Here is a 19,069-nt window from a genome sequence, read left to right as displayed (position 1 = left end):
AAAATGAATAATAAGACTAATAAAATAAGAAATAAAATAACTGCCAATATTTAAAAATTGATTTTCACTGTCAATATTTGGTGTATACTTTCCCTAATTTATAAAGAAAAAATTAACTCTTTATTATCTTAGCTTTAATAACACCATCAATGCATGAGTAACATTTGCTTCCTATTAGACATAGTAGGGTATATTGGTTAAGAGGACACATCCAAGATTATTAGGCTAGAATCTAGAAACTGCCACTTTTCAGTCACCTGACCCTGAGTGGGTTAATCTGCCCATGCTTCAGGTTTCTCATCTATAAATTAGAGATGATTTTAATGCTTACCTCCTAAGGTTGTTGTCAGAATTAAGTAAATTAATAAAGTATTTAGAAAAGAACCTGATACTTATTATTGTTATTATAATAACATCATTACCATAAAATAATTTAATCAATATAGATTCATTGAATGTTTCTCTTGCTTACTATCTCTCTCCCCAATTCCAGTTCCCTCTGCAGAGATAACCCACATTTTGCATACAACAAAGAACCCAACTGTCCCAGAGATGTAATCTCTAAGGATAAATTTGTGGTAGTGTTTTGGCTTCTGCTAGATTTAAGAGGGTTAAGAGAAGGAAACATTTCAAGTATCCCAGATAAGCTTTCTGAATAGAAGTAAATTGTGGCAGGAATTGTTGGACACAAGCTAAATGATTTCCCTTATTGTGGAAAAAGTGGCTTACTGTAAAATAGCCTAGTTTCTTTTACAGGTTTAGAGAGAGGGAAGCAAATGATCTAGGTGCTTCTCTGGCCAGTTCTGACTGTTGCTGTTGAGGTTGGATACTACAGTTGTTACACATTTCTACCATAGCTGGTAAAAGTTTACACCTTTACTTGCATAACTGGGGAGTAATAGAACCAATTGTGTCTGAGTTCCATTTCTCTTTCGTTTCAGAGATTTTTATCCTCTGAATCCCAACCACAAATATCTTCTGCCTTTGCTTTTCACTTCAAGTTGGTGTTATTTGTCTCTCTAACTATAGACTAGTTTTCTTCTGATGGTTAGAAACATCACTACTGACAGCTCACAGATTTTCATCACCACCATTAGAGAAGGAATATCTCTTTATACTTAGTTCAAATTCTGGGAAAAATGGATCCAGATTTGGTCAGGTGCTGATGTTCTGAAATAATCAACTTTTGCCAGGGAAATTAGGACCCTGTAAAAAAATGACAGCCCCTGTTAAAAACTCATGCTGGGAATGGTGGAAGAGCATTTCTCGTAAGGAGGAGGTAGGAATAGGTGGGGTTCGCTTCTCTTGTATTGATGATGGGACCCAAGCAGTCCAAGGCACCTCCATGACCCTTTCTTAATTTCCTTCTGCTCTCTGCCTGTGCATCACCTCACTTTCATTACTCAGCAGCATGCTGTGGGTGTGACTTTTGCTCTTGTATGCCATTGGTGCCATCTGCTCCTGCCTTGTCTCCTTTGATGTCATTATACAGATGGCAAGGGCACAATGAAAAGTGGCACTTAGTTCAATATAGTAGCTCTGGATACATCGAGCCTGCCCTTGAATCAGTGCTGCTGATAAGTAATCCAGCTCACGTGTAAGTCTAATAATGGAATTATTACATTTTGATTTAGCCTCTGAAATCTCATTATAAATTATTAGAACTATTTTTATCCATTCCAAAATATACATCTTCTACAGTATGGGAGTTCATACACATGATTGTTTTAATGGTAATTTTGTAAATTTCTAAGAAATGATGACAACTTGTTATTAACAACCTACCAAAGTTCAGAAATATTTCTGATATTATAAAAAGTGAAAATGTCTTACAAATGTGCTTGTTAATTTGACCATGTAGGTGTCAGAGCTAATCAGTCAACAGCTACAACTAAGGCAGAAAAGAAGAAAAATTAATATTCATTAAACTCTTGTTTACACTTTTGTTGTCAAGGTTAATCAGTTTGCTTTAAGCACAACGTTTTACTCTTATTAAAGTCATTAGTATCCTTCAGTACACAGAGAACACTTGGGTTTCACAAATGTGTTTGATTTACACATTATACACATTGCATAGGGATCTAGGCTTAGGCCATATTTTGCTGGGATTTATACATAAACATTTATTTAGACCAGCCAATTATTCTTCTTCACAATAGAATGATAGTTTAAAAATTCAGATATTCAGTAATATTTCTCAATTGCAGAAACTAACAAGTATTCAGCTTTTCAGCTTTAACACAAACGTTACATAGACTCATAGGCTCATTACCAAAACATTCACTACCAGGCCCTAATGATCCAAAAAGCATTTTTGGTATTTCTGTTTACTTTTGTATCAAAATTGTCATTGTAAACAACAAAACTGTGATTAGAAATTTTTACTGAAGAACAGTGTATGTAGCTAGTATTCCATGGATATGATCTTATCAGAGGGTCAGTTTTTCCTATTACAAATAAAAGAGCAATTTTGTGTACCCCTCCAGGTGTTGAACTATCAGTTTGATAGAAATTCTAGCTTAGGATTATTTGAATTTACTGCTCAACAAACAGCAATTCTGGGTTTCCCAGGCCAATAATTTATATAGAGGAAGCAAGCCCCTGGAATAGCTCTCACCACTGATCCCTTTTTTTTTTTGCTCTTTATCATTCCATGGAGAAACCTGACAGAAAGAATATAAAGTGGTTTTCAATGTTTACCTATGTTTCCTTGGAGTTTAGTTCCAGAAACAGGAACTGTAATGAATTATTCAGCAGACTGGATATAGGCTCTAATGATGCTGAAACCTACACATTACTCACTAATTTGAGAATTAGAACCCACTGAAACAATGTGTTCTACTGAGGTTAAAATGGTTGTCTTTTCCTTTTCTTAAAAAATTAAAAAATATTTTTCAATTAGAGTTGACATACAATATTATATTAGTTTCAGGTGTACAACATAGTGATTAGACATTTATATAACTTAAGAAATAATCACCCCGGTTGTTTTTCCTTTTCTTAATCCTATATCCCAATGATTTAGTATGTTAATGAGTAGGATAGTCTAGATATATGCTTCTTGGCTATAATAAATAGAACAATAATCTTTTAATATGCAAATTATATGTTCTTATGATTGTGACTATGGAGGGGCCTTAGAGAACAAAGGATTCTTGAATAATTGCCACAAGTGGATTTAATATTAATTATTCTCAAGCTAAAAACTTATTTTTAGCAAATTTCATCTAAATTTTAATAGATAGTGAATACATTCATACAGTAGGAGAGTTCGCTCATACTATGGTGGGGTGGGAGCCATTTGTAATCAATCAATTCTGTTAGTTTTTCTCCTGAAATCTCTTAAAAATATTGGACATCCCATTGGAGCACTCCATGTATGTAATAGACAACATGTAGAACTTCAAGCATAAACTAGTCTCCATAATACTGTAGAAGTGTAGAGTACAGTATAGTACTTTGGGAATTGCATTTATTATTTATGAGTGAGAAAAAATTAAATCTATAGCCTGATTAGAGATGGCTGCCTGTCTATCCTGAGTCTTGGTTTGGCTTCTCACTTATTTCCTATCTAAAATTGCACTGTCCAATATAGTAGCCACTAGCCATGTGTAGGTATTAAAAAGTTTAAATTAATTAAAACTAAAAAGAATTTAAAAAATTCCATTCCTTAGCCACATTTAAATGTTTAGTATCCACATGTGGCTAACAGTCACCATATTGAACAGTCCAGGATAGAATATTCTCATCATCTTGAAAATTTTTCTTGGACAATGCTGACCTAAAACTTATGCAGTCCTCATCAGCCCCGCAAATGATCTATTTTTTTTTCATCACTTTTAGGAGATTTTTATTCCAAGGTTGCCTAAAAAATATACATACATTTGACCTCTTGCCTTCAAAAGTCATCCTCAAACAATAGGAAGAACAAGAAACAAACAAAAAAGAATTCCATTGCCAATGAAACTAGGAGATGTTTAATTCAAATAAAATATGAATATAGAACAAGATGGAAAAATCATAAGTGTAAAAAAAAGGAAGGTCATGTGTAAGTTATCGTGTGCATGCATGTGCTGTGATAACCTGAAGCAAGCAGTTGTGCTCTATAGAAACTGAGAGAGGCTTAGGAATTGGAGGTAGATTTTTAAAAGTAGGGCTCCTCTATTCTTTACTTCTAACCTATATGATCAGAGTGCTTCCTTTATTTTACTCTAGTACAAACTGAACGTGTGTCATCTAGATTAATCAAAATAGAGGTTCCAGACTGGGGACAGCAGGCACAGAGGATAGTCAGTAGAAAAAGGTGGCATACTGAAAACAGTGTTATCAAGTGAATACCAATATCTTGAATGGGGCAAACCCCTTTGGCTTCTTTCCTCATCTATATCCAAAACAGCAGCAGCCAGATTATTTATCCTCCCCTGTCATTACCTTATCTCTAAAATGAGAAACTTTCTCATTCTGAGGAGAAAACAAACAACTCTAGAGAAAAGACATACTGACACCGACATAGACAGTCCACAGGTAAAAAGCAAATGAGTCTCTATTGCCCTGCAGTGCAGCCACCAGCACACAGTCCATCCTTATACAGATGCCTGACACTGCAGGTAATTTCTTAGCGCCTCACTCTTAAACATAGAGGAAGCTAATGATAGCCAAGCATTTGAAGATAATCTACAACAAGATAAGATTTAAATAAGCAAAGAGGACAAAGTGAAATAAGGGAAAAAAAGAGAAAATATAAAAAGAGGAAAACCTCAAAGAAAACATTAAAGATAAAATATTGCACAAATAAGAATAGGATACCATTAAAGAAAATGAAAAGGGAAATTTAAAATATGAGAGTAAATATGATAAACTCAGTGGAAGCTTTGGAAGCTAAAGGTGAGGAAATCTCCCCAAAAACTGAAAAGAAAAAGAGATGACAATAGGAGAAAAGAAAATTTGAGGTCCAATATTTGATAAACAGAAGTTCCAAGGAAAAAAAGAATAGAGAAAATGGTGAAGAAACATAAGAATATTTCCCCAAATTGAAAAATATGAGTGCCAGCACAATGTATGAAAAAGAACCTACAGTACAGCACATTATTGTGAAACATCAGAACATTAGGGACAAAAAAGATCCTAAGAAAAATGGGTCACATTAAAAAGAACAAGAATTAGAATGACATTGATTTTGTCAACAACTCCATCTGGTTTCTATTCAGAACTGGGAGAAAAAAGTTGTGATTATTATTTTTAAATATTGATGAAAATGCCAAAGGAGACAACAAAAAAAGCTGAAAATAATTTACCCTTGGCACAGGATTGAGAAATTGGGAAGAGAGGCATCAAGAGACTGTTTTATTTTTGTTAGAAGACTTTTAGCATTCTTCAATATCTAAAATTGTTTATATGTACTATCTACTAAAAATATATTATAAACAAAACAAATCTGATCCCAAGAAAATAATCCCAAACTATCTAATATCCAAGTCTTATCAAACTCCCAGGTTAGAGAATTAAAAAACAAATAACTGAAGTCTCTGGACCCAAATCTGGGTACCATCCAAATAAAAAATACATGTCTACAGGTTATGATATGAAGTATGTAATGAGTAAGTATATGAATTCCTTTTTAATGTGAGGATTTGAAGACATAAAATACATAGCTATTATTAATGCAGTACAACTGTGCCTTTTTAAAAGCAACTGTAACCATACTTCTAATCTTACCCTTAGAATTCACAATGACTCCTGAAATCATTCAGCAAGCAGAGAAAATATCCCAATTGACTAAGAAAGAATAGATTTTATGTTCAGTTTGTCAAAGAATGGTGTTATACTAGTTAAGCCTAACATCTTGACCATGACATTTTAATATGTCAGTGATTACATAAAAATTCTAAGAACACTCTGTCTCAGAATGACTTTTCTGGAAACTCAGATTTATGAAGAAAGATGACAAATATCCAAATATATTATCATGGAAATCTTAAAACTCCTGTGTTTCTTACCAGGTTTTTCATCAGAGAATTGGTAATATTTTAATACTTTCATTGTGCAAAAGATGTTAAGTTATTAGTGAGGCCATATTTTAAAAAAGAAGTCCATGAGTGTGATTCTAAGTGTATTTTTCCTCCTTCATAACAAAGTACTAAAATAGTAATCTGTCAATTACCTACTTAAGAATCTCCAGTGGCTTCCTTCTGCCTAGAATGTAAAACTTGAACTACCTACTCTTTTATTCAATAACCTACATCAATTTTCTCTTCTTTCCTCACTCTTTTTATATTTTGTCAATTCAAGCCAGATCAAACTACTTGCTTTTTTCTAAGTCTGGGTTTATTTTTTTTCCAGTCCCACCTTTGTGCTTCATCTACATTGTCTCTTAAACGTCTTCATTTTCCCCTCTAGCAAATCTTCTTTTTCTCCATCTTTCAGCTTTGGTTCAAAGTCCTACTCCAGGAAGCCCTTTGATTTTGAAACTTACTTTAACTCTTCCGTTGTTGTTATTGTTTGGTTGATTGATTGTTTTTAATTATTCTGGGCCTTTGTAAAAACCTTATAAATATTAGTCACTTTATTGATATTTTAATTTTCATCATGGACTGACAGACAGCAAATTACTGACCATCTTGTCTCTCTTGACAGTGGGCATGTATGCTTTCTGCTATTTCAACTCTATGCTTACTGATATTTCAACTCTATGCTTACTGATATTTCAACTCTATAGCATCCTAGTAAAATTACTAAAACCCTCTTTATTTCTTTATGAATATTATGCTCACATTAAGTTATGGCTCCACTGGTCCCGTAAATCTGCTTTACATGCTCAGTGTGCCTGTATTCTATAGTGACCGTACTCTTCCAGTATGAGGGCTTGTTCCCCTGAGGGTTTTGGCAACACCAGCTGGCATTGTATGGGAGTCTAGGCTTGGCCATGGTTGGTGCCCCTTCTTGTGAGTTTAGGCTGAAGGGAAGGTTGAGCTCCAAGGCAGAACATTCCAGGCCTCACAATTTACTACTGATGGGTCTAGGATTGTAATCCAACAGTTCTGCTGGTTTGGAGGAAAAGATGGGTGAGTGGATACCCTAGTTCTGAATCTGTACATACTCTAGCAGTTTTTTGATGCCTTGATATTATGCCCAAACTAGCCATCTGAACTTCTTTTGTGGTGTTGATCTCAAAATGGTCATTAGGCCTGCAATGACTGTTCTAAGGCAGTAGGGGTGAGAGATAAAAGCAGAAAGTAAAATGTTTCTTTCATGGCTATACTATAGGCCACCCTGCTCCTCATCATTATGTCCTTACTAAGCTTTCCTCTAGCTATTTAGTTTCTCCAGAGTTTTCTGTGGAGAGTAGAAACCTTAACTTAGTTACCTATCTTTTCAGGAAATGGTACATCCCTTTGGGGTTTCTTAATCTTTTCTTTCCCATTGACCTTTTTGGTAAAGCCTATAGATCTCCTCTCAGAATAACATTTCTAAATGAAGAAAAGGCATAACATTACAAAGGAAAATATCTATATTAAAATATAGTTAACAAAATGTTATTAAAATCCAATTTATGATCGTTATATATGTGCTTCTTTATTAGTGTTCAATTTATTAACGACTATAATTTCTAATTGTGTTGAGCTTCTCAATTTTGAGATAGCTGAAACGACTGTAATATAATATGAAATATGTGATTTCCATTGATAATAAAAGTCACAGATAATGTGAATAGGGCAATATATACAATTTTAAATTATTTTAAATTAGCAATACATAGACATGTTAAAAATATAAACTCTCATGTAGTGAAAAGTAATTCTTCCTTCCTTCCCTGTTCCCTGATCCCTCAGTTTCCTTCTCTAGAAGCAGCTACAGTCATCTGTCTGCATGTCTCCTTCCAGAGAAATTCAAAGCATATACAAGGGAGGGAGAGAAAGTTGTAGATTTTACTTGTTCACTGAATATATTTCGGAGATTATTTCATATCAACTCATACTTTTAAAGGACATGTAGCATTCCACTGTGTGAATGTATCATAATTTATTTAACCAGTCCTCTGTTGACAGATATTTACAGTGTTTCCAATCTTTCATTCTTATAAATAGTTCACATACAATTTTTGAAAACATGGATTATATTTGTTATATAGACTACTAAAAATAAAATTGCTCAAAGGGAATATACACTTTTAATCTAGAAGAATTTGGCCAAATCGTTCTCCAAAGAAGTTACATCAATTTCCACTCCCACCAAGAAAATGTGAGAGTCGTGTGTAGCAAATGTGCATATTTTTCTTGGAACTTGATGCTCTTTGGAAGACTGGGAGTAAATTCACAGTACTGTTACCAATACTTTCTTCACTTTTTATTTTTCTTTACTACCACAAAAATTTAATAGAATGTGGTCATTTTCCTGACTCATTGGTAATTTTTTCACTTTTTGCCTGATTTTGGTTTTATATTCTTGAAAGTGGCATAGAATCTTTGATCAGAACCCTGGTAGCCTCAGTCACGATGTTAGCAATTGTTCTGATAAATAAGGTCTGGCAAATAGTTCATCCAAGTGATTGCCTCTCAGAGGATAGTGGAGTGGTGGGTCTTGTGATGAATCTCTTCACCTATCTCACACCAGAAGTTTAGCACCAACTTCAAAGCATATAAAAGTTGTCTTTTCTTAGATGTTTAACTCATAAAATGTGTCAAAGATAAGCAACACCAGTAATATTCTACAATGATGGGGTATCATTTTGTTTCCATAGTTACCTGGGTTCTATTAGCTTAAGACTTTAGATGTGTAGCTTCAAACTCTAGGTTCCTCTTCAACTAGGTCAATAGTAACACATTTTTCCTTCCTCCGAGGAAGTAAACCAAGTTGTTAATGTCACTTATGAAGAGGACCCCCAAACACTATAAAGCTCGATTAGATTAAATTCAGAGTAATATAATTTTTGAGTAAGTTCTCAAATAAACTATTATCATCATTTTTCTTATTTGACATCATCTTCACCAGTTAAGAAACATACTTCAAATAATACTAACATTCTTTACAAGTTCATTATTTCCTGAATCTCTTCCTGGTTTTAACTTTGACAAGTTCTTTTGGTAACTCTAGAAACTTGAGAAATGCTTATCTCAGTCTTATTTAGAATTTTTGGCCAAAGCGTTTTTTTATTATTCTAGTAAGTGAGTCAAAAACTGGAATAGGTTCCCCATAGAAGAAGAGGTAGGATAATTGAACAAAAGTGGGGAGAGTTGATTAAAGTGATGACAGTGAGTAACCGGCTTCACATTTACTGGTTCTTCTGAAATCTGATGTAAAGAATAGACCCGTTGGCAAATCTCAGAGCAATTAGGTACTCATGAAGAGCTAGTGATATTCTTTAAGATTAGATAAGGAAAAGCAATAAGTGTTATTAGGAAAAATAAGGAAATCCAGACCTTAGAGATTGATACCCATGAAAATAGTGGGAATCGAACATAAAAGAGAATTGAGTACTGAAAAAACACCAAAAAGGTATTTTTAGAAATAAAATCCCCTATGCTCTCTCTTGTGAAAGGAGATAAGATCGAGTGATTAAAGATAAATTTAACTGCAATAGATTTTGGCTTTTTTCATTCATTCATTCATTCATTCATTTGTTCATTCATTCAGTATGGTCACTGGCTCCAACATCTCTCTCAGTTTTATCCCATGTGACATATTCATTGATCAACCATGTGTTCTGGGCAGATCAGCAGTTAGAAGGTCCAAAAATAACTGGTTAGACAGTGCCATGGTAAACAGTGTCATCTGCTGTGTACAAAGTAGTAGTAAACTTTCCCCAGACAATTAATTTTTTTAAAAAGAGCTAATTAAATGTATAGACAGATGCATCCCCTAACAAGGGATTTGCAAAGCATCTGTACCTTAGGATACAGGTCTCCACTATGCAAAGAATATAGGAAAATAAACTTAAGAACTTTAACTGAATAAAAGGAAGAATTTCTTACTATTCATTCACATTCAACCAATATTTACTGAATGCCTAACATGTGCTAGGTACTATAGTAAGATGTGAGGACACAGCATAGGAACAAAAATTCCTGCATTTGTGCAGCATACATTTTATTGATACAGTTAATGATAATCATTGTAATTTCTAACAGTGAAGTGAGATATAAGAATCCTTATACCTGAATGTCTTTACATATATGAGAAATTCTAATTTGCTTGGGAAGATGAATGAATAATGGAAATATTTTATATATATCACATTATATATATGTAATGTGATATATAGAGAGAAATATTTTTCAGCCATAAAAAAGGAAATCCTGTCTTTTGTGACAATGTGGATGAACCTCAAGGGTATTATGCTAAGTAAAAAAGCCAGACAGAGAAAGACAAATGCTATATGTTCTTACCTATATATGGAATCTAAAAAAGTGGAACTCTTAGAATACAGAGCAGAATATTGGTTGCCAGGGGCTAAGGAGTGGGGGAAATGGGGAGACATTGGTCAAAGGTATACGCTTCCAGTTACAAGATGAATAAGTTCTAGAAATCTTACAGCTTGGTGACTATAGTTAATACTATATTATATACTCAGTTGCTAAGAGTGTAGATCTTCAATGTTTTCACCATACACACACAAAAAAGGTAATTATGTGAAGTGATGGAGTTTTAACCTTATTGTGGTAATCATTTTATAATATGTATGTGTATCACCAACCTATACAATGTTATATGTCAATTATATCTCAATAAAGCTGGAGGAAAAATTATTCGTTATCCCATATATATGTATGAAGGCAAATGACTAAAGGAGATATTTCTTCAACAACTCCTTATAATTCTCTTCAAAGTTATTTCCATTATCTAGATAGTAAAGGCCAGAGGGAAGTTAGAGATATAACAAATCTTAACATGAGTCAGTATGAGCTTGATGAGACTGAGTAGAAAGCTCACGGAATTTTAGCCTGTGTTCATCTAAGTGTTCAGAACAAAATAGTTAATATTCTTTCACCCTCTACATTACTCAAATTATGGAGTGACAGCATTTGGCTTTAAGAATCTCAAAGGAGAGATATTGAGAAAACAAATTATGACAATATGAGGCTGTTCAGCATAACGCAAGATCTGAAAAACATGTGAAAATTGATTTAAGAAGCTAGAGATTATGTTCTTGTTCTGAGGCTGAGTTTTAGTCATGTTTCTGCCCTTTGCCTTTTCTGCAAACTTGGGATATTTACTCAATTTTCCTAAGTCTGTTTCCTTGTATATGAAAAGAGGATAACACTGCCTACTATATCAGTCACAATGACAGTGGCTTCAGGTAACTGAAAAGCTGGTCAACCTTGGTTCAATCCATAAAGGCATTACCTATTTACTTATCAAGAATTCTAGAGGTACGTGGTTCTAGGATAATTCAGTGACTCCAAGATATGAGGGTTCTAAGCTCTCTGTGATTTCTTTGATTTCCCTCCACTGTTGAAAAATTGCAACAGTAGCTCTAGACATCTCATTTTGTCAATTTCAAGTCCAAAAGCTGGAATCAGTGAGCTAGCAGGGAAATAGGAGAGAAAAAAATCCTCCAAACACACTCTTTTTCCTTAAAATAGAGGAAAAGTCTTTTCTAGAACCCTCCTAGCAGAGTTTTCTCTACTGTCTCCTTGGCCAAAACTGAGTTCTATGGCTACTCTTAGCTTCAAGAAAAGTTAGGAAAGAAAGCATTTGTTTTGTTACCCTCTAGGGCAGGAGGGCAGGCAAGAGAAATGAAGGTGACAGTGTTGGCCGAACCGTCTCAGAATATAACTGTAAATATTAAATGAGATAAAATATGTAAAATAATTTTCACAGGCACGTTATAAATATTTTAAAAAATGGTAATAATTATTTTTTAATGTTATTTGCCTTGAAGAGAAAATACTTTAAAGGAAAGACTTTATAGTTTCTTTTAAATATTTGAGTGCTGGGATAGATTTGAGAAGAACAGAATTGAAATCATAAATTTCTATTAAATCTTCTTCAAACTAGCATTGGCTCTATATGGTTATGAGTACACCATCAATACAATTTTCAGGTAGAATCGAAATGATCCCTGTTCTTTAGGTGAGAACTTATGTTAGATAAGTCTAGGATTCCTTCTAGTTGAAGTTTCTATAATTCTATAGTACAGCAATCAGTGGTTCAAAATACAAGATTCTTTTCTTACTGAAAATGGACTTAATTTGTGGTTGGGTTAAACTGCAATATTCTAGCTGGATCCAGAATTATTATAAAATGAATATATTAAAAGTTTAACCACTACAACTCTAAAACTGCAAACAGATGCAATCCATCCATTATTATCAGAGAAGAGAATAGTTGCTTAGATACTGAAGTATATGGAATAATAGCATTTTTGTTTCCTCTTTAGAGGTACAGAATCCATTTTATTTTCAGGTCTTGAAATTCTAAATACTGATATCTCTTCAAATTAAAAATGAACATTAGGTTAGTAGCTTTCCCACAAATTCCTTATTAGATTGTATCTTCTTTAAATGACAGTATAGTTCTCATTTTATGAACTTCTATATTGCGTGTGCATTCTCTCTCCCCTCATTAGAATTTGGTAAGAGTGCTATGAATGTGTTAGAATGGTGTAAATGATATTTGCCATGTATGAATTTTTCCCCTCCCCAAGCCTGCCAGGGGAGGGAGGTGTTATATCTCAGGAGACTCTTTTACCAGGTCTAAGTTTTAAATAAATGAAACTTGTACAGATTCCAACACACCATCTTGAGATAACCTCAGGCCCTGAAGTACACTGACAAGCAGAATGATCACAGCCAAGAAGTAAAACTGTTTGTTTGTTTGTTTGTTTTAAAGAATAGCTGTATTAAAAAAAAAATGGTAGTGATTGAACCAAGGGAAAAGCTGACTTCTTCATACTGAAAGGGATCCAAAAGGTAAAAAAACAATGCAACTATATTCCCCAGATTCATATTTTTTGTGATACTTTAAGCAATCCAAGAAGCTCAAAGCAGAGTTTCAGAGTTGCTTGCTGAGAAGCTCCATTAATACCTGTACATGCCATCACCATTTTTTTCTTCCTCACATGTTCTCTTCAACCTCTTTCCATTTGGCTTTCATTCTACCAAAAACCATCCTGTTCAGGTCCCCAGGGACCTACAGTTTTCAAAGCCCTATGGCTGTTTTTCTGTCTTCACCTTACTTGTCTTCTCTGCATCATTAAACAAGGTTAACAGCTTCTTCTATCTAAATGGCTTTAGTGACACTATAATTCTCCTTGTGAATTTTCTTCCCTTCCAGCTGCTCCTCAGTATTTTTTTTTTTTTTTTTTCTGGCTCTTCCTGCTTTACTACAACTCCTATTGTTGGAGTATCACTGATCTTAGATCGGATTTTTCCTTCTCTTTTCTGTCTATACTCTCTAAGTCTTGAAATTCCATCTTTAGCCAATGCTAATCTGTGTCTCCAGCTCAGAACTTCTCTGAATCCCATCTATGTGGATAGCTAATAGATTTTAAACCAAACATACCCAGAATGAGTCACAGTACTCCCTTCTCCCACTCACTACCATACAACCTCATTCTTTCCCAATTTTCTCATGGTAAATGATACCATCATCCTTTGTTAATAATACCTAAACCTGGGAGTATCCTTGAATATTCCTTTTATAGTGCCTTCATACCCAGCCAATTGGAAATGCCTCTCAATTTATTTTCGAAAATATATGTCAAGTCCTTCTGCTTTTTCCAACTTCACCACTGTCACTCGGTTTGAGCCACTATCATCTCTCATCTTGTATCCTACAATATCTTCTTAGCAGTTCTCCCAGCTTCCTTTATTAGCTTCCTTACAATTAATTTTTTGCATAGAAGTCAAAACTAGAATCATTACATTACTCTCCTACATAAAACTCTTAAAGGGTTCTTATTGCAAGTTAAATAAAAATCCATAGTCTTTACCATGGTGTATGGGATTTTTCATGATCTAAGCCTGGTAATGTTTTCAACATCCTAACAGTTCTTTATCCTTTTTACTAAGCCTCAGTCACACTGGCCTAATATACCAATCTCTTACCTGCCTCAGGCCCTTACCTAAGGACGGACTATCTATCATCTATCTATCTATCTATCTATCTATCTATCTATCTATCTATCTATCTATCTATCTATCATCTATCTATCTACCTACCTGTCTATTAGAATCAGACCTGGAAAGGGTACAATAAACAGAAGCAAAACCAGTATTTGAGAGACAACATAGATTATGATAAGGACTTCATTTGATCACTTCACCTGGACTTTTAAATTTTCTAACAAGAATTATAAATTCTAAAGCCAGTAGGGATCTTACAGGTAACTGAAATGGATGTTATGGGCTATGTGTAGGATAGTTGGGAGTGGTGCACCAATCAGCAAGTGTCCATGTAAAGGTTGTTAAGACAGAAATTTTAAAATGATGTCCATGAGAAACTATACCTGGTTGAGGGCCAAATTTGGCCTGTGAGCCACCAGTTTAAGATCCATATGTAGATGTTTATCTTTTGTTAAATAAGTCAGAGAATTCCTAGATACATAAGCATCACATTTTTTTATGCTTCTATACGTGCATACTAAAAAGTAATATATAATTATAAAATCAACAGTCTATAGCCACACATGCTTTATTAGCCCTTCATGTGCTTTATTAGCCCTTTAGATAATTTTTCCTATCAACGTTTTTGGAGTACTACAAATTTTAACATTATATAAGCATGTTTACTTAACTTAGTTTCCAGAAAAATCTTTGCGTGTCAGCCAAAGCACTTGGAGGTAACTCTAAAGGATATCACAGAAAGGTTTGAAATGTGGGAGTGGTCATTTTTGTATTTTAGATCATTACATTTGTGTTTTGTAAAAATCATTTCACAACAGTGTGAAGTAAGGATTAGAATGAGAGAAAGTAGGCAGAGTGGTCAGTAACTATTGTAGTAATTCAGATGGGAAGTGATAAAGGCAAAGGCAATGAGCTTGGAGAGATGGAGGAAGAAATAAACCAGAAAATTCAGGTTAAGAAAGGTACAACATATATGTACTAAAGTTTTAAATTTCATAACAGTCATGGAAAAACAGGAAATAAAAGATATTATTCCATAATAATTATCTGGTAAAATTCTGTATACTAGTAGGACCAAACTTTTTCTTGAACTCCAAGAGGACCACGTAAAAACCATTGCCCTACAAAGGACATTCTGCATGCATATGGCTATATCTTATCTCAGCCTTTGACAAAAGGCCAGGATAAAATATTAATTCATAAGTCAATTAAGCAGGTCTATAAGGAGCTAAAATAATATTATATAGACATGTTATTGTCTTATGACTTAACTGGCATGCAGAAAGAACTTTAAAAATCTAGGAGATAATTAAACAGTATATCCCTTAAATCCGTGATTTTTTTTCAAATTGCAGATTATAACCTATTAAGGGTTTTGAAATCAATGTAGTGGGTCATAAAGAGCAGTTTGAAAATGAAACAAAAAATAGATTTGAATAGAAAATAAAATATTTGTATGTAGTAAGGGTAAGTGCCGTAACATAAAACTTGTGTGTGTGTGAGTTTGCACGTACATGTAGCCCAATATATTTCTTACTGCAGGTCAAGGTAAAAATAAGTTTGAAAGTTCTTGTTCAGACAACCTTCCAGTATGTTCCATCTCAGCTATAATTCCGAGTGAGATCACTGTAAAGGATAGAAGGGTGAAGGATCTCTGGGCTATTGTTTAAAAGCAGATTTATAATCAATCTTTCTTAGATATATGATTAGAAAACTGACACTCTCCTGGCTCTACCTGAAGTTATCCCCAGGTAGAGCAAGCTTCTCCTGACAAAATGCCAAACTCCCTGGATCTGTCCAAATGCTGAAACAAATCCTTGGTTTATGCTATCAAGCTCTGTCCCTTAAGATTCAATTTGGCTAACTTAGAAAGCTTAATTTTGAGTAGGAGCACATCTCGGGTGGCATGCCAGAATGTCATGGTAATGAGCTGTATGTTGTTTGCTCTTGTAAGAAAACGATTCTCTGTTTTTTCCCTCTCTGTACTCTCAGAACACTCTCCTCACAGAATACTTCACTTCTGGTCAACAAATGTGTGGGTTTTCTTCTCATACCAAGTAATTCTTAGATGGTAGCTGGGTATCCTACGATTCAACTCAATCTATCTACTGTAGATAGTGTCAATCACAAATCCAGCTTGTCAAATGCACTTCTGACTGATTGGCTATAAGCAGGAGGTTCACATGACTTCCTCCTCAAGTTCCATCATTTGATAGAGTAGCTTACAAAACTAAGGAAAATAGTTTACTTTATTAGAAAAGGATACAACTTAGGAACAACCAAATGGAATTGATGCATAGAGCAAAGTATGGGGGAAGCTTCCATGCCTTCTCTGGATATGCCACCTCCCAGCACCTTCACAAGTTTACCCTCCCGAAGCTCTCTGAACACCATCATTTGTGTTTTTAATGGAGACTTCATCACACAGGCATTATTGATTAAATCATTGACCATTAGGTTGTTTCCCATGGAAACTAGCCCCATCATGTGGCTATCTGGATGCTTTCCAAAAATGACCCTATTACCATAAACAGGTGTGACTGAAAGAGATTGTTATGAAAAAAGATACCCATTTCACCATTATCAACCTGGAGCTATTCCATTAATTGGGAACAAAAACTAAATATAACAAACAATGCCCTCATGGCTTGCATCACTTGGGAAATTCCAAGGGTTGTAAAAACTAAGTGCCAGGAAATATGGATGATGATCAAATGTATATTTCTTATTATATCACAATATCATAGATGAAGGTCATCACCCAAAATGCCCTCAGATATGAGGCAAGTGAAATAAATGTGGAATACATCTATGCGGATAAAAGAAATGAAAAGTAGTGGCGACATAGTGAATTGGAAAGTGTGTAGCTTTCTAAAGAGGGGCAGCCAGTGCCTAATGCCAGTAAACTTTGTCTGTGGAAATGTAATCCCAATGTTTTCAGTACCCCCCATTGTTAAAGGACCCAGGAATCCAGATGTTTATGCAAATGACTTGCTTTTAAACATTGGCAACATATATTTAAAATTTTAATGATGTAATATAGGCCAAAAAATTTCCCATGGCAAGGTCTGCTCTAAAGCCTCCTAGTTTGCCTCTTTTCACCTGGATCAGACTTTCTTTTTTTAAATCCAGAAATCCTTTCCTTTAAAAAGTGTTTATGTGGAAGTTCGATAAATAAAACCACCACCAACAAAAATGCTCCTCTTTGGGTGGTGGGGCAAGACTTGTCACATCCAATTGCCTCTTAGTCTTTTCTAGCCCCGTTCTCAGGATCCCTCAGTTCTGGAAAATAGACACACTACAAATCTAGATGTTAAAAGTATTGTCTCTTTGAGATGGAGTTTTTCTTTTTGTCAAACTGGCAATTTGCCAGAAAATTTCATTACTTTAGACCATTCTTATAATGTAATAGTAAGTTTACACAGGGAAAGATGCCTGCCTTTAAAATTTTTTTTTATATATTATGGGGCAGGAGGGAATATATAAATCATTTAAGTGAGCAGGATTAAATTATCTAGGTACAGGTTTTGAATAAAGATGTCTAGACACAATCCTGTTTTAAGCCATTTTAAAAGTAGAATTGACACTTCAGAAATCCATTCTGATACTGCTATATAGATTCAGAGAAAACATTTAAAATCTGAGATCTACATCAAAATTCTATAAGCTCACCTATAGAGCAGCCTGGGATTACTTCTGGAATAGAATATAAATAAAAGGTCCAGAGATAGCACCTGGTTTATGGAATCAAAAGCTGTTAACACATCAATTATTTTTGAGAAAAATAGAATTTTTTATAACTACTATCTCATTAAAATGAAGGGGACAGTACTATAAGCCTCATGGTTAAATGATATGCTCAAAATCTCATTGTTAACTAGTCATGAGGGGGGCTAGAATCCAGCCTTTTCTATTCTGAAGTTCTGTTTTAGTTTTCCGATGCTTCCTCTATCTAAATAACACAAGATTTTAAAAAATATTCATAAAAAATGTTGCAGGAATCTGGTTCAGGGTAGCTTTGACCAAAACCATAACAAAACTAGATATTTTGCTACTAAACAAGTTTTGTTCTAAATAGATTTTATATATAACTTTTGTATAAAATCAGTTGACAGCCTTTGAGAGAGGCAGATTAGACTACTGAATATAGGTGTAGTGAAGAAAGCATCATAAAATGTGAATAATTTGCTTAATAGATTTTAAATGTTTAATACAAATTTCATAGCTCCTTTGGCCTTCCTATCTTGCTTCCTATCCACTCAATAGGATAGCAGGCATGGAAATCAACATACATAGAAATATTATTTGTTTATCCTTCAGCTATGTATTCTACACAATTCATTGCATAACTATCTACTTTCCTGAGCACAAATTCCCTCAAAGAGAGAGCACCTTTTGAACAGAGATAATCTATCGATGTTTTCTTTCTTTTCTTGCCTCCTGACTACAATTCCCTTTTTGCTAACTTCTATTGAACTCTTGACCTTGGGTAAAGATGCAGCTTTGCATGAATATTTGAAAGTGACTTTTGGTGATTTAGCTGCTAAATGTATATGATAGAAATCCGGCTTACCTTGGAGGCTCTCAGGGTTTTTCACTTACAGTGCCAGAAAGCAGACCAGTCTAGGGAATCCAGCTAATGTCTCCCAGCTGTGCAGAGAAAGTGTGAACAGCTCTGTCAGAAGCACTACCTCTTTCTCTTCTTTTCTAGACAGGACCTTATACTTGAACCATCACTTCTCATTTGCCGTTTGGACAATGGTGATGGAACTGCTGCTTTATTGCCCACGGAGAGGCCAAGTGAGGAATCTGGAAATGGTCTTGCAATTTTCCTGGACAAAAGAAGTTTCAGGCTCAGGCCTGGTCCTGAAGTACAAACAAAGAAGGCTGACAGAAAATATATATTCACAGCTTTGGCCTAAAGGTTGCTGGTTGACCAATTGGTAATACGAGCAGAAATGTTCTCTTCTGGAGTTGTAGTTCTTCCTAGGTGAGAAAATTAAATG

Source organism: Pteropus alecto, unplaced genomic scaffold (genome assembly GCF_000325575.1).
Source record: "Pteropus alecto unplaced genomic scaffold, ASM32557v1 scaffold10, whole genome shotgun sequence".
Lineage (NCBI taxonomy): Eukaryota > Metazoa > Chordata > Mammalia > Chiroptera > Pteropodidae > Pteropus > Pteropus alecto.
This window is presented reverse-complemented; position numbering follows the sequence as displayed.